General features: G+C 39.2%; 1 long non-coding RNA gene across 5 annotated transcripts in view; it reads left to right on the top strand.

The window, feature by feature from the left end:
• LOC121949868 (uncharacterized) overlaps positions 1-15,883 on the top strand; it is a 69,878-nt gene that overhangs the window by 19,770 nt on the left and 34,225 nt on the right. For 3 of the 5 annotated variants that reach the window (XR_006106306.2, XR_015776907.1, XR_015776904.1), the window contains one exon: positions 3,844-3,938. This is a non-coding gene — a long non-coding RNA (uncharacterized LOC121949868). Of the gene's footprint in view, positions 1-3,843; positions 3,939-6,071; positions 8,044-12,351; positions 12,486-15,883 lie in introns of those variants that run through there. The other 2 variants (XR_015776905.1, XR_015776906.1) reach the window with 2 other exon arrangements.

Here is a 15,883-nt window from a genome sequence, read left to right as displayed (position 1 = left end):
ATAAGAACATCTTCGTTTCTTCCTAGGAAATATACTAACCAACATTAGCTAATGCTAGCTTTGTGCGCTTAAATAGCGCTAGCTTTGTGTGCTAAGTTAGATTACGTTTGCAAACAAAGACGGCTGAATAATAATATTAATAATATTACATATATATTATTATTCATCCATATCCATATCCTACACATCTCTTCTTGGGTCTTTGGCTTTGGGAAGGCGAAACATTTTAGACCCCCCTCTAAACTTTTTTTGTATTGGCTGTCAGACTTGCAGGTCCCGGTTAGTACTCCACCAACGAAAGATATTGTGAATGTAGCTCTCACATGCATATTGTAGACCTTTCTGTCGACTTCTCTCTGATATTTCTGAGCAGTTTTTCCAGAAATTTGGTATTATTTCTTTTGGAATATCTCTTACTGATATAGTTGAAAAACTCATATTTCACATGATAGGAGTGAAAGCTTGTAAGGCGTAGCAACAGAACCCAAGTGGGGCGGGGCTTAGGTAAGGGTCAATTGGGTTAAAACCACTACAGCTGAACATGAACAAATACAGAGTAGGGCTGGGCAATGTAAATATATTATATCCTATTGAGACAGAAGAGTGTATATATTGTTTTAGATGTTGGATACTGATATATCGCTATGTGGAATAAATTGTTTTTTCCTCATTTTAAGGGTTGCATAACCGTGAAGTGATGTACTTTTCTCAACTTACCAGACAGTTCTACTTGTTTTAATACTTTCCTTTACCTGCTTCGACACTATATCGACATTACTAAAGATTATGGATGAGTATTTTGAATTGTGTGTGAAATGTTTGTATTTTTTCAAGTACTAAAAGTCATTCCTACAATACTGTCACATCAAAGACAGAATTTGGTAAAAAAAAAAAAAAAATCGCAGTGTTTGATTTGGTCTCCCAGTTCTAGCATGAATGAAGTGCTTTTGAGGACATTTAAAAATTTTGACATATATATTGTGTATCAAAATGTAGCCTAAAAATATCACAATATAATTTTCAGCCCATTTCACCTACCTCTAATGTAGAAAATAAAATGGCATCGAACTTTGCTATATTATCTAATTTGACTGTGAGTTCAAAAAAATAATCATAGGAGTAAATCACATTTCCTTTAAGAATTAATGTGCAGCCACAGTGTTGTTTATTCACTCCAAAAAGCATTAAGATTTACAGTGTTTTACTGTAATTTGTAAAAGACATGAAATTACTGTCAGAATTTGGCCCTATTTTTACCTTCTCATTGGTTCCTGCGGCTAGGTGGGGCCTATAGAGCTTGGAAACTGATGTCATTATGCAGTGCATTGTGGGTGTTGTTTGGGTCGGAACCGCCATATTGTGTGGCCCCCCAGCAAATTTATAGCTAACAGGTAATAGGTAACAGATAGTGGTATTGGTTAGTTTTTGCTCATTTTTCGCTCAGTGTGCTGAAAAGTAGTTCAGAAGACAGTGGATTGTACAGGGAAAAAGTTTAACCCGATGCAAAAAAACTGCCGGATCAGCTGGAGTGGCGAGACCGAGGACCTCCCGCAGTTATTACAGAATCATGCGCATTATACCAGTGCAGAAGAAGAAGTAATAACTCCATTCACTCCCATAACTCCCAATAAGTTGTTTCACGGAATTTCCTTTCTATGGTTGTCCAGCTGATCCGGTAGTGCTGTGCTGTGCAGGACTCACACTGTCACTGGTGGGAGTTGATAGATGAGGGAACAGAGAGAAAAACCGCAGCAGAGTCGTAATGCAAAGAACATGCAACCCGTGGAAATAGTAAGGGAGGAAGGACTTGTTGTGTCGGTGGTTGTAATGTCACTATGCTGCACTTCTAACTGTGAATCACAACTTAGACTAATATAAATTTCCAGATCATGTACCCTACCATTGGTAAACTGAACGTGGGCTTCTAAAGATTTAAAATATGGAAACTGGGATGCAGTGTAGGAACTAACACTAGTGATGTGTCCCTCCGTGTCGAGGCTTCCAAGCGTGTGTCGAGAAATCCATGAAGATTTTTGTGAAGTGCGTATCGATGCTTGTATTGATGACATATGTGGTGACGTTCGAAGCCTTGGGAGTTGGCCGCACCACGTGACTGATTCAGAAAATGGTTTGCGGGTTTGGAGTACGATTCGAAATATAAGGGGCAATGAAACGCAATGGACCTCCCCTGTCCCCTCATATTTTGTGGACTTGGGACTTGATTGGGCATTTGTTTGCAATCTATTCGAGCTTATTAATGAGTATATTATTGGTTTATTGGCATTCATCATTTATTTAGGTAAAAGTTTTTCCCTGTACAATCCACTGTCTTCTGAACTACTTTTCAGCACACTGGGTGGAAAATGAGCATAAAATAACCAATACTGTTATCTGTTACCTATTACCTGTTAGCTATAAATTTGCTGGGTGGCCACACAATATGGTGGTTCCAACCGCTCTGACCCAACAACACCCATAATGCACTGCGTGACGACGTCACATTGCCAAGCCCTATATTTCAAATGTTTCTAAAGCCCTGACGAAAACTCAATAGTAGTCCAAACATGTTGGCTTTTTTAATTATTCAGCCTCGATAGTCAAGGTTTTTTAATGTAATACCTCCTGTTTTTTGGGGTTTTTTTTGTGCCTGGATTTCCTTTCTGTTTATCCTTTTGGTTCCTATTTAAGTGAACAAAAATGTATTTAACCCAACATAAGTTTTTGACCCAAGTTTGACTATAGCCTACAGAACAAACAGTCATCTCTTTCTATTTCTAAATAATCAACAATGCTTCTGTGTGATGAGCTGTACTCATTGTACTGAACAACTTTTAAAATATAAGAAATCCTCTTTACATCTGACATAAAGTTTCAGTCAAAGTGAGCCATGGTGGAACCAAACTACTTTTCAAGCATTAAACTCAGAGTCTTGTTTGAGAGTCCAGAGAAAGTAAATCAGGCTGGAATCACACTGGCTGCCCTCTCAGCAAACTCTGTGCAGAAGTTTTGTTCATTTTCTCATTTCTCAACTTCAACATGAACACACAGCAAAACAAACAAACCTGAAAGCCTGCCCCGACAACTTCTATCCCTTTTATTGGCAGATGATACATGAACAAGAGGTTGTCTTGGTATAAAAAAAAGCAACTGCTGAGGCGTTGCTGGACCTCCAGACCTTTGTGACCAATGGCGTGTCATCCCTCACTTTGTCATGTTTAACTAAAACCAATCCCCATTCAAAGCAGCATCCATCAGTGTTAGTTGAGAACAATGACAGATTGCCTTTCTGCAGCACTCAAAGCATCTGGATCCTTTCTCTACTCCCGCTCTTTTATTTATGGTAAACAGGCTGAATAACAGCTGGGCAATGGGAATTTACAAGTTAATCAATTGTTTGTTAGGAGCCACAGCGATGCCCTATACCCAACCATCTGCGAGTTAATGTTCATTTGCCATGCTAATTTTCCCATAGGCAACAGCATATCTATTGATTTATTTTTTGAGAGATTTATCCACAATTATGAAAATCTTAAATATATAAAATGGCACCTACACTGAGGATGTGGGTGTGTTCAATTTAGGCCGTGAGGAGTAAAATATTAAGCCCGCGGCACAATCAACTGAAAAATGAAATCATCCGGTGCTGAAAACGTGTGCCAAAACAGGCTCAAAACTATAAGAGCAGGAACACTGTGGTCCCATTCACATTTTTCTTGTCTTCCGGGGGGACGTCCTGGAAGTCATATTAAGTTTCACACACTGTTGATGTGCCTAGGTAAGCACTGTTTATCCTGGACTCTGTGTTTCCTGTTAAAGTGAAGTTGCCTTTGTCTCTCCGCCCAGGTATTTGTGCCTGTGGCAGGGTCTTGGTCTTTTGTTCCCTCCTGCTCCCTCCTCTGCACTGCGAGTCGACCGGCACGCACACAAGGCTCAGACAGGTCAGTCACAGCAATCCTTCAACACGCACTCTGCAGTCCACACGATTGGCTCGTGTACAATGTCAGCACATTCACAAGTTTAATCAACACAGAAAAAAAATATTATTTGTTACTGAAGTTCAGACTAGTTTTACATTTTGATAGATAAGTCAAGAAGTAGGTTATTATTGATTTGGGGTTGGAATCACCATGGAGTTACAATATTATCATGATACGATACAATACTATTGCGATTTTAATCTTTTGTATAACATATTTTACAATATATTTCTATTTATTACCTCTTTTGAACAGCATGTTATGTCCCCAAAGGAAAACTTTGCCAACATCTGTTTGATCTGAGAAGAAGTTTAATTCTTACTTTAATCTTTAATTATTTTTTTTTAAGCAGCAAAATGTGGACACAAAAAACAGTTGTTTTTATTATTCTAGTTGGCTACCAAAAGTTAAATATTTATTAGCAATATTAAAATGTATATGATAAAAATACCAATACTTGGCATTTGTGAATCAATTCAATATTGCCAAGCAAAATATTATAATACTAGCCTGTGTTGTTTATCACCCCACCCCTGTTTTATTAAATATATTTTTTCTAAATCACAAACACAAAAAATCAAGATAGACAAAAACAAGCATCTACTTTCCTTTGCTCATGACTCACGTAGCCGCAAAAACAAGAATCATATTTAATGAGATGGCAGAAATGAATAATAATCGTTAGTGTGGCAATAAAATGTTTTGAAAACTCACAAACACACAATGGAACAGCAAAAATCTTTGAGAACATGTAGAAATTGGGAAATATTTTTTCCATTAAATCCACTTTATTTGGCCGCGCTGGCAGCCTTGAACCAGTGTTAGGATAGGGCATCATTTACAACTGCGCTGTGAGCCCTGGTATTCACCTTTTCCTATTTCGCGGCTGCAGCACAGAAACCACACGCTACTTTATTTATAATCCAAGCAACCTCAGTGTGTAACTCTTGCCCCGTACTCTTGCTCGCATCACACAGTGAGGTCACTTCCCTCTGCACCTCCAGTGCTCTTGCATTCCAACATGGCTCTAGGACAGCAGCCCAGCAAAGCTCTATACTCCTCAAATCACAAAGAGGCCCAGATCAGAGCCGAGCTGGACGCGAGCCAGGATCCAGGCCTTCACAGCCCAGGCAGCTGGGGGCAGCCTATAATAAGTGGGAGACAATGAGAACTAGCACACCTCCCACGCTTTGCATGTGGATGTCGATTCCGAACTGAAATTAAATGGTTTCATAGGTTTTTCCATAGACCACACTAATTATGAAAAGATATGAAACCCACTGTTGGGTTTTGATTGGTGTATACATTAAGTACATATGTTTAACATAACAGACCTCAAATTAAGAATATGTATTATTCGGTTAAGTGTAGTGAGTTGTTTGAAAGTGCAAAGTTGTAAAGGACAAAGATTAATACCGAACACATGAAGGCATAAAAAGAGGCTTTCTGGAGCTTTTGATTTTGCTGAAAGTTTAAAAAAAGTGCTGAACTATTTATTCTTTTCTTACACATTTCTAGGCCAGCTTTTAAGTGTTACCTACACTTTTTAAAAATCCAAATTTAATTGCACCAGACTGTTAAAAAAAACAAGAACTGAGCAACTGAACATTTTTCCAAGTCATCAAAAACGTATGTGCACTGTATTTTTTTTCACATGGGGAAAATAGACATATTAAAGGCATTCTGTTTTAATGAATAATAATGAACAGTTCACTGTGATGTAGACGGCGGTGGTGCTTTAATGGTCCCTTGTAGCCTCTTAAGCCTCTGGTGATAAATCTCACACAGGCTCACTCGTATAACTAAAACCCAAACCTCATTCAACTTCACATCCATCAGTGTTTGGCTGAAAGCGATGACAAAGCACTTTCAATTACACCAGTAACTGACTCTGGAAACAGTTCATAGCAGGGTCCAGGCTCCAAGACTAGGGGAAACACACAAGGGGGAGGGGGCAGAATGGCTGGTGGGGCATCCGTTTGACTCGCTCCCAAATAATAAAAAGGGTGGTGTGACTTGGGGACACAAGGGGATGCCGCCAGCATCGCGAACCCAAGGACAATTCACCTATTTTGTGTGCTGTCACCCCTGTAGTCTGATTTATGGTTTGGACATCCTTCCTGTGACCCATTCGTCCATCAGCTCGGCGCTGTAAGGATACTCTGGTGATCAGAGGCTGAAGTATCAAAGCGTCCTCAGTCAGGGCCCTTGTCTAGTACCAGAGGGCCCTGCGCTGCTGAATGGGGAGCGATGCAGTTGGGAGGGAGAGCGTTGCAGCAGAGGAGTGCCATTCTTAACCCTGAGCACCAGAGCATAGAAGAGCTTTTTGAGAATCCATCAACTGTAAATGCTTCATTCTATAATGTTGATGTTTTCTTTTCCATTTTTCATCCCAATTTGTAATTATATTATGTGGAGTGTGTGCTCTCTAAAAGTTAACATGGCAGTGTTTAATTGGAGTGATTTTACTCGTAATTGCATGATCCTCTCTACCACTTTTGGCTCCCACTTTATTTGAATAAGCGGGCTAATTTCGGAATCCATCCTCCAAAATTAATCAGTATAGCATGCTTAATATCGAAGTTCAAAAATGAAATAATTGAGAAAATGTAAATCTGCTTGGAATAATGGGAGCCTTAATCAACAAAAATAGCAAAGCCCCAACAATGACAGTCAGCAGCAGTCAGGGAAACATCCAATGCAGCAGATAAGTGATTATCATTTTTTCTCTCTTTCAAAAATGCCTTTATTACATAAATAAAAACAAAGTCTGATCCTCCAGAGTGCCTGATCTTTTAAAGCAGCTCTGACTCCAACCCCCCTGATGAAAGGCCCACACTAACATCAGGAGTCCAGAGCCTTTACTCTCTAACTTCAGGCAATTATGACACAGAGGAGATCTTTGCCTTCTGCACTGAAAAAGAAGAAGAAAAAAGGCTTCCCTTTTTTCCAAGCTTAGTTGTAAAAATAAGCTTGCTCTCCTCAATTGCAGTCACCCCGTGCCCTTTGCAATAGCAGCAAGGATGTATCGGAACAAGCCATGGGGCAAAACAAATCACTTGTGATTTACAGAATTATAAAGATTTTAATAGCTGCAATGTTTCTCTCTCAGATTGGTCTTTATTTCCAGGAGTCAAAGTTTCCTGGGTGCCCTAGGCTTTTTAAAAGCAGTAATTGGCCAACAGAGAGACTTAGGATCTCCCTGAGTGATTGAGTGTATTTGTTGCGGTGAACTTGAGGGTATCACTCTAAAGATCACAGGTCCAGGTTGTGAGAGCCTGCAACTTATCAAGCACAATCCAGTTTGCAGCAGCCGTGGAAGTCAGACTACTTTTCCATACAGTTTTGTTTAGAGTTGCAACCTTTCTGTGGAACTTGATTTGTTTTTTTTTTGTTTGTTTGTTTTTTTTCCCCTGCTGATTAGTTATGTTTCCAAATAATTCACTGTAACCAAGGGGCTCTGGTTTGTGAACTAAAGACAGCCTTGAATTAATGCAGAATAATTGTTATGATGAAGAGCATGACTGTTATTTTGGCACAAAAGAGAAAAAAGCCAGCTACATAAATAATAATCTTTGAGAAATAGCATAGATTTTTATCAAGTGTAATTGAAAATCATTTATTTTACTCTTTTCTTCACCCAGCAATGAATCAGCATACCACTCTTTAACATAAATATGTGTTATGTACAGTTTGATTTTGAACAGTGCAGACATGGCATCAAGCAGAAATTAAAGCTTTGCAGGACTGTTTGTGCACAACAATGTGCCTCACCATGAAAAACAAACCATGCTGAATTAATTGCTACGCAAAAATAAAAGTTTGAAATGCAAAAAAATATGCGCTCACTGCTTAACTTGTAAATACCTATCTCATGATTAAACCACCTCTCTGTACCTCTTACCTGTTTTTTTAGAAACAGTTCAGAAATGTCAGCATAATAAGTTCCCTCTCTCAATAAGAATTATCTACATTACGCTGGCAATTTATAAAATATATTGAAATTGACTTTTTTTTCTCATTGCACAGTTGAGTTACATTTTGTTTTCACGTTGTATATGTTATATTAATTATTGGGTCAAATATATTTCTTTGCTCCTTATATATTGCTGTAAATTGTACCTCAAATTAGGGGTGGGACTATAAATATATCGTATTGAGCTAAGAGACAATATATCATCTTAGAAATTGGATATTGTTACATCATGATACAGAATAAATAGTGTTTTTTACTGATTTTAAAGGTTGCATTACAGTAAAGTGATGTATCAGACAGTTCTATTTGTCTTAATAATTGCCTTTACACACCTATTCATTGTATGTACATTACCAGTGATGATAGATCCAAATAGAAGTCATTACTGTCACATGAAAGAGGGAATTTGGTTAAAAATAAATAAATAAATTGTAATCTTCAATTCTGTCTCCCAGTTCTACTATTAACAAAGTGCTTTTAAGGAGATTTAAAAACATCGAGATATATATTGCGTATTGAGATATAGCCTAAAAATATGGCTATATAATTTTCAGCCAATTTTGCCCAGCCTCACTTCACATACTGTAGCTGCAGAACCACTCTAATAATGTTGAAAGCATGTGCGTTCTGTTAGAAAAACAAGCCTGGCAGTAGCTAAGCTATATTAAGGAAATCCACCAGGGAGGCATAATCGAGTTTGACTCTCTACCGGTGGTCTCCTTGTTAGTGTTGTGAGTGTCAGAACTGACAGTGCAGGTAGCTCAAATGCCACTTAAGGTTTTAGCTTCAGTGGCTTTTGGAAAGAAATGACCGTGACCTGTGTAGCTTGAGCCCACATCCCACACCCTTTCTGCCTGACAGCTGCTCAATGGCAAGTGTCTGCCAGCATGCCGAGGGGAACGCTGCCAAGCAGCCGGAGATAGAGATGATTACCACATCCCTCTCTCCCTCTCAGCCTGCTCGCTGAAAACTGATACCTACTAACAAACTGCTGTCAACATGTTAGCGAGGCAGAGAGAGTGAGAGCGGGACTATGTGCTGAGAGGGAAAAAAAGGGAGAAAAAGAGATGTGTGGGAGAGTCAACGTGAGGAGTCCAAACAAGTTAGGATTAATGACATTGAAGCAAGTTTTTTTCCGCTGTTTGCAGAGCCATTGTGGCACACTTGAAGAATGCAATCAACGCTATAAGGAAAAGCCTGTTAGGCAGGCACTCACCTACAGAGAGACGATCAGATGATGAATGTCAGACAATGCAGTCACCAGGTCACTGCTTTTCAGCCTACTGTAGCTCATCATGCAAAATTATGTGTATCCATGTGCAGTCAAGACTGTAAGAGAAATGATTTCTTGGTGAGAAGTTGTACTTTTCATACAGTAACAAATATAATTTGTGCGCAGTGAATGCCACATTGTCAAGAGAAAGTTTTTCCGGTGTTGTGCAGATATGCAAATCGCTGCAGACCTTTACTCCAGCCACTTAAAACTTAGGTTTTCCTGCTGAGGAGACAATGAATGCAGTTCCTCCAGAGAAGAGTTATAAATGTCATTGTTTTTGAATAAATCCCCCACAGCGCCACTTTAAAGTGAAATAAGGGAGAGAAAAAAATCACAGCTGACATATATTTTTCTAATTGTTGCAGAAGGGGGGACAGGAAGCAGCATGGAGTAGCCTGAATTATCGGTAATTAGAATATCGCTGTGCTTAATTACAAAAGATTTTGATTGTCTGATTTTCAGCAGAAGGACTATTTTAGCTACTGTCTTAATACACATTTGTTTTTGAAGATTGGGAATGACAATTATGATAATGTGCATCCCAGCATGAAATATTTTGTCAAAGATGGAAAACAGGACATGTTAAGTAGACATAATGCATATGTAGATTCTTTGAAAAATGCTAATTAGAGACATTGTAACAATCTTTTTTTTTTGTAATTTGAAAATGAAGCTATTTCATTCTAAGATTATTTTCAGGGCAGCACAGCTTTACTGGAGAGTAGTGTGACAGAATGCACGCTGAGGATTAGAAAAAACAAGGACTTTTTTTTAATGTGTCATTTAAATCAACCATTGTTCAGTTGCTCTCTCTTTCTTAATCCTCCTTCAAGAATTGGGGTTAAAACTACTCAGTCAGGTTTTCATTTGAGCGGCTTGAGGTTGTAGCTTAGGTAAAAGTTTTTTGCTAATACAGAAGATGCAAATTACTTTTAAAAAATGCAGACTTTTTGTCTAGAGCATCATGTGGTTCAGCATGATTCTATAGTTGTCTGCAGAGGTGCAGAGGTTGGTGATTTACTTATACTTATACTTTACTTATTTATTTTATTCCAGTTTTTTAATGCCACAACTTAAAAAAAGAAATCTGGGACAAAATAAAACTGTCTACAGTAATTCACTGTGGAACTTTGTTGAGCAACAATGTAAGTATTTCTCTAAAAATCAATTTTCGAGAAGAGACAATGGAAACAAACCTAAGTGCTAGTTTGAAGCAACCCCACAAGGCTTCCAGGGAAACCACCAAGCCTAAGAAGCACTTTATTAGCCAGCAGGGGGGGGTCAGGAGGACCAGCCCTATCATTGATTGAGGTTGGAGGATGCATCCACAGCTGCACTTTCTCTAAATTTCTAAGAGTAAATATGCACCTTTGAAGTGGGGGGTGCCTAGGAGCACTCCTCTGCACAGATTGTGTGGGTTTCTGTGGGGAGCTGTAGTTACGGGAAAGATCAATGGACAGGGCATTAGGGGGAAGAGTACACTACACTGTCCAGCCCTCCAGCCTACAGAACAACTCAGCAGCTCCTAGATGGCCAGTATTATTGAGCTCAAGGCAGTTTAATTCTCCATGCTGTTTTCTCAAGACTGATAAAAATTTCAACCTTTCCGGCTGCAAAATGTATTGGAGAAAAAGATGAAATATGCTGTGAACTTTATATACACAAAACCGGAGTTTGGATCATATTGTTCTGCTGCCACTTTTTTTTTCTCTACACATCAACTTGTAGTCCATTGTAGTCATGATTGTAAGAAAAAAAATACAGGTTTAGAGAACACATACATTTTAAAATGGTCTCTGGATGAGCACTTCACTTTGTCAGGGTGATTCTTGTAAGGTCATTTAGTTGCTGTTTATAAACATAGTTTTGGACATTTTTATTGTACTTTTTAATATAGTAAAATGCATACAGCTCTTCTTATTCAACTTTTTCTTTTGTTTCTGATGACAAATATACTCCGCGTAAATTTCCAAGCTTTTTAAAACAATTAAAATGAAATCATATTTTTGACTGGAATACTCCTGACTGCATAATTACTGACTGGAAAAACTCCTCTGTCCTCTCGTGAAAGCATGGAAAAACCCATATCCTGCTCATTGTGCGGCTGGATATGTGTGTACTTGTGGCAGGCTTTAAGTGCATCAGTCTTGTGCTAAACACACAGCTTCCATATTGTGGTTTGTAAAGACTATGGAAAAGCCTTTTTGGGGTAGCCACACTTCCAGATGAGGCTAATCTGCTGGTGGTTGGTACAGAGTGATAAGTGAGAAGAGATTTTTAAGCCTTTTGTCCTCTCCTCATGCCTTATAATATGTCTCAAAGTCAGTGATTATTAGATTAAAATAAGAAGTAAACTGAATAAGCCTGCGAATTATGGACAAATGATGGCAATCGTGCTGAAATCGACCTATTTTTAATTAATTTTCTGTAGTGCAGTGAGTGCTATGCCCTCGCTGAGTCGAGGACCAGGGGACAACATGTATCATCTCCACAGAGTGTCAGAGTGTAGTGGCTCCGCGCTCCCAGGTGTCGCTGGGGTTTGGCTCCACCAGGCTCGGGGAGATGCAGCCAGTGAGCGTTAGCATTTACAACCCCTGTCACACTCCACAAAACACTGTGTCACTCAAGCACAGCCTGTGTGGCAGCTCTGGCATTAATGGAGACGTTGACATCTTCCGACAGAGTGTTTATCTAATACTAATGCTAAGCAACCAGAGCCAGTCGCCCCCACACGGAGCCACCAGGACCCCGCCGCAGACCTTGGCGTCTGGCAATCGCACTAGTTTTCCCATTCATCCCTCAAGACTTATAGAATTCATAACAATGGCTTTGCTGCTGCTCCCTGTCATGTCTGTCTTTCTTTAATATATATATGTATATATATATATATATATATATATATTTATGATTCAGCCACACTTTTTTTTCATCACCACCATCCACTACATGGCCCAACTGCTTCACAGGTGCTTAAGACAAAGCTGGGTGAAATCATGACAAATTGCAGGAAGCATCACCTGTGTGTGCTGGCATGGAGCTCCAGCTCAGGACCTCCAGCAAAAGTTGTTTACATATTTTTGCTGCAATGTTATTCTCTCTCTCTCTCTTTTTTTTTTTTGCAGATACTCCTCTCACACACATGCACAGAGCGGCCCAGAGAAAGGGGGATTCAAGTTTGTGTTTCAGTGTCAATTATTTAATGCTTTTTGAAAACAACAACAAATATGTTTCATGGCTAATTCATTTACATCATTGAATTAATGTTTCCTTGCAGAAGTATATGTTAGATAAATAATAAATCCTGCAGAAAAATGATTTGTCCAGAAAATGTTAGTCGAAAAGGCAAACAGTAGTTGTTTTGAGAGCAAACGCGCTGTGCAGTATACAATGCACAAAAGGCCACAAAAATTCCTATATGTTACTATATGTATCAGAGACTGATGATGGGTTCATGAAGTGTATGGAGCTATCTTTAGAGGATTGATTTCCCATACTGCCACGCAGTTGGCTGCATTTATATTCCATGCCTGTGGCTCTGTGACCCCTGGTTCTCCTTTGATGTGGCAGGCAGAAGCACAAACTAGGATGAGGCAGAGAGAGAGAAGGCTGAGGGATAGCAAAAGGTGAAACAGTCTACAATAGGAGGAGGTGGGGGGGGTGGGGGTTCTTGTGGTGCAGGTTTCTAGGAGGGATGAGAGGACGGGATGAGGGAGTGTAAAAAAGGCCGGTATGAGTTTGCAGGGAGTAGCACGAAACCAATGAAGCCATCATCTGACAGATCTGTGAGAGTTTGCACTGAGGGCGGGTTGGTGGTGGGTGGGCAGAAAGGAAGCTAGGCCGAGGGAAAGGGATTGGGTGATGGTGGGGGGTTGGGAGAGGGCATGACGGTGGCGCGAGCTGATAGAGACGTCAGCGCCGCTTCAGTAATCTCACGACGGCTGGCCGCAGCGAGGGGCCATCGAGGGGCCCACGAGAGCAGAGGCATGATAGAGCAGACCACCCCGACAACACTAGCAGGGGGCCAGGCAGTATGGACAAATCAAAGCGGGAAGAAGTAATTTTTGAGAAATTACAGAAATCTCCATGGAAATTAGCATGAAACACTTTCTAATCTCTTGCTTTTCACCATGGACGATAGGGGTCAGTGCTTCAAGTTCTTGCAACCCTTGGTTTCTCTTTCTCTCTTGCCCCATCCCTAATTTCATTATTCTCTCTTGATTTTTTTCCCTCCCTCCTGCTTTTTATGTATACTCATTTTACAGCCCTGACACTCTGAAAATGGCCCCTCCCTCCGCTCATATTCCTCAGCCATTCATTTGCTTTAACCCTTTTTTCATTGACCACAATTAAACGTTTAGATTTCAAAGGCAAATCAAGGGAGAGCCAAGCCGTGCCCTCACAGTGACACAGGATCAAGCTGTTGGGCGCTTTGGAGTCTCAGATGAGGGTGAATCCCCCAAGATTTGTCCTCTGCACCCTTCCTTTCGTTGTCGTGTCTGTCAGAGCTCGGGACACTGTTGAAGTGAATGGGCGAGGTGAAGCGCCCCTAGTTGTGACCATGTGGGTATTGGTAATCAACAGCTTTAACAGAAATACAATGACACCCTGAGCCATAATTCCTCTCATCACAATCGCTCGCCATCTCAACAATAACGGGACAAAATGCACCTTAAGAAAACAGCATGGAACAGTATTGTAGATGTGCATACCAGAATTTTAAATTGTTCTGCAGCCTGTTTGGCTCTTTTCATACTTTTGTTAGTGTTTAATTAGTTTTGATATAATTTGCATCAAGCCCTTGCATTATAATTTAGATCACCGCAGAGGGAGAGATGTTTTTTTCACATTGACAAGTTTTTGTGGACAAGACTTGTGCTTTTACAGATTTGAGCAGAAATTTATTTTTATGTTTGAACAGGGAAAACCCAGCTGAGAAATTGAGTTTGGACCCTATATTTAAGGATTTACCTCTTATTATTTATCATCAAGTGGAAAATATATTGTTATATATCTACCAAATATAGTAGAGCTTACAGAAAACAAACTTGTATTTTTTTTCCCATTCTGCATCCATGGCAACACAGAAAGTGTTGTCCTCTTTCATGGTCGTGGTCATATCATCAAACATTGAACTAAACAGAGCCGCTCCTGCTTCACTGAAGCTCATACACAGAGAGCCAGACTTTGGTATTGTGCTCCATGTAAATGTCTTCCTCCTCGCGTGTTTGCTTTCACGGTCGCACAGAATATTAAACTTATTTTGGTAAAATTAAAAGAGAAACGTCAAATTCTAAAAAAAAAAAGCCTGAATAATGTAATATAACAGACTCTACCCAAAAATTTGGTATTAAATACATGAATTTGTGCCATTTATTAATTCAGTATAAAAGAGTTATTGTGTTTTTAGATTAATTATTAGATTAATAATACATTTTAAATGTTTTCCGATCTCACTGCCTCACTATTGGGAGACAGAAAGAATGAGTTGCCAGAAAATTCAGTCGAGGTATATCCAAAAGAGACCAGGGTCTCTTGAAGCCTCGGTACAAACAAGAGCCAATGAAAAAAAAAGGGGGATCATCTTTATGTACTGTTGTACTACAATATAGAAAGATAAATAATTGCATTCAGACGCCACAGTAATAATTTATCTGTCTGTATCTGTATCATAACTAAACTGGTTTCATAATTTTCTCAACGATTTGCAGCTTTCTGTTTAAATATGTTGAGGGACAGAAAATGTAATTCAGCTTTTCTTGTCCTTTTCGTCCTGACATGTTGCTGAAGGACTTTTTTTATGAACTTACAATGTCAAATGATTTCAGCACATCTCTGCCTTATTAAATAGAAATGGGCACAAATTCACTAATAGGTACAGTAGACAAGACAGGAATAATGGGCATTAGGTCCAAAAGTAAAATAGTGGCATTTGATTAACATTACATTGTATGCTGATTCATTGGGAATAGCTATAGAGTAATGCTGGTGGAAGCTTAATTAGAGTGCTTGCAGACTTGGCACATTGCAGTGACAAGCAGTAGAAATGTGTGTAAGATATAGAAACCTTTCTAACCTCTAGTTAAACCCTCTCTTCCATTCTAACAGTTTGCCCTCTAATTAAGCTCCAGAGTCACAGTTTAAAAAAAACTTTTACTATTCACATGCAATCTTGCTAATTGCAAGCATAGAATATGACAGTATTGTCCAAAATCATAATCTATGGTATTGTCTAACATATGTCAAAAAAAGAAGTCTCATAAATGATCAACTATAAATATGGAAAAGTTGTACATTTTGTGAATGCACAAACACATCAAAACTCCTAAAAGATTTTGCATTTAAAATTATGATTGCTTTAAATTATTTGTAAATTACTTGTAGGTGATATTTTAATGCAGAATCAGATGTCTGGTGTCTTATCCATCATAATTTTTTAGCAGCTCCAAAAGCTTTGGTGCAAATTGAATGTGTTGTAATTTCTGTAAAGCTGCGCTTAATGTGTTTTGACAGAATAAAACAAGGATATTCACATATGAAGCTTGAGACCCCATTTAACCTAGATGGTACAAACATTTGGCAGGGCCTGAGTGTACCTGCTCCTAGCTGCGGTTCTGCCAGTAATAGATAGATGGCACTGCATCCAAGGTAGAGCAA

The sequence above is a fragment of the Plectropomus leopardus genome, chromosome 7, assembly GCF_026936395.1.
Source record: "Plectropomus leopardus strain MGB_pleo_1.0 chromosome 7, ASM2693639v1, whole genome shotgun sequence".
Taxonomy (NCBI): Eukaryota; Metazoa; Chordata; class Actinopteri; order Perciformes; family Serranidae; genus Plectropomus; species Plectropomus leopardus.
This window is presented reverse-complemented; position numbering and strand designations above follow the sequence as displayed.